This window comes from Gymnoscopelus braueri, assembly GCF_963280865.1.
Source record: "Gymnoscopelus braueri genome assembly, chromosome: 7".
NCBI lineage: Eukaryota > Metazoa > Chordata > Actinopteri > Myctophiformes > Myctophidae > Gymnoscopelus > Gymnoscopelus braueri.
Window position 1 is genome coordinate 18,577,965 of NC_137608.1, and position 1,463 is coordinate 18,579,427.

The window sequence follows — 1,463 nt, forward strand, 5'->3', positions numbered from 1 at the left end:
TGAGGTGAGCTTACCCCTTTCACTGTGAATCGCTTTCTGGATCAATGTAAAGCTCTAAATGTAATACATTATTATTATTAGGCCAAAGAGCTTTGCAGCCAAAAGCAGTGTAGGAAAAAAACACAATGAAAACACATTAGGACCTGTGGTAGAAATTATCCTTTTCAGGTGGTTAGTTTCAACCACAAGTCATAGCACACCCTGGGAAAGGCCTGCCTCAAGAGGGTCTCTGCCTTCACCGCAATGTCAACCACCATGACTAACATCAGTCTGACTACAACATAAAAAAAGTGATTTCAGGAAGTCCATTAATACTGACTTGACAGAAAAGTTAAAGAGGAGGTTTACAATTAGAAAACTCATCTTGATGGTCAATTAAATAATAACAATAATCCAATTATCTCATAATCAATTTCCTTCTTTAGCTGACACTCAGAAACCATGTGACTTCAGTGAGAGTGACTTTCATACAGTTCCAAGCAAGGTCACCGATGAAACAAGCAACCAAACGTACAGTCGTCCGTGCCATTGACCAGGGCTTTTCAAACCTTTTCACATAGACACCCAAATTGACTCTCTTTTTCTTTTTACATAAAAATGGCAACATTGAAACTGAATATTTGTACAATTGAATATTTGTACAATTATTGTGTAATAATTTGAAGTGAATTGAGTTATAGTGAAATTTAACTCATTTAACTGGGGAGCTCCCTGGAACCCCCTCAAGGACCCCTGGCGGTCCCAGGACCTCACTTTGAAAAGCACTGCTACAGATCACCATGACAATATCCCTGCGATCCTAGAATGATTGATTAGCAGAGAAGAGAGAACTGTCAGAAATATTGGTGGTACGATATCATTTATTATACATAAATCAAGATGAGCCGGGTATATTAACCACTTACCGTAAGCTTGATTTATACTTTGTTGTACGACGGTGTCATGTGGCGATCATCATTTCGAAAAGTTTTGATTGTTTAAGTTTTTCTGAACATTTTCACCTATAATGACCCCCTATATAAATAGAGACGACAGGTAGGAAGAGGTCAGAGTGAGTAGAAGAGAGGATTGGGTTCTGACAGGACTGAAATGAAAAGCAATATCCAGGTTGACTCAAAGAAGGGAGAGCTAAGCTGATGATACTGGAAGGATAAAGAGAGAAGACTGCTAGCCTGAACAATAGATTGGAATAATTGAGGTACAGCACCATGACTTGAGGGTGCACCACCAACAGGGTTGATGGGTAGGAGACTCTTCTACAGTAAGTCCTCCTACTCCTTTCATATGGTCCTCCTTTCATATGATAGGGTGGCAGTGGCTCAGAAGGTAGAGCGGCAGCTTGAAAAACAGAAGGTTGATTCCTCTTTTGATCCACGGCTACCTCTGAGGCTGTGATAGTGTCGAAGTGTCCTTGAGCAAGATGTAAATGAGAATGAATTCTCATTTATGAATATTGTCACTGA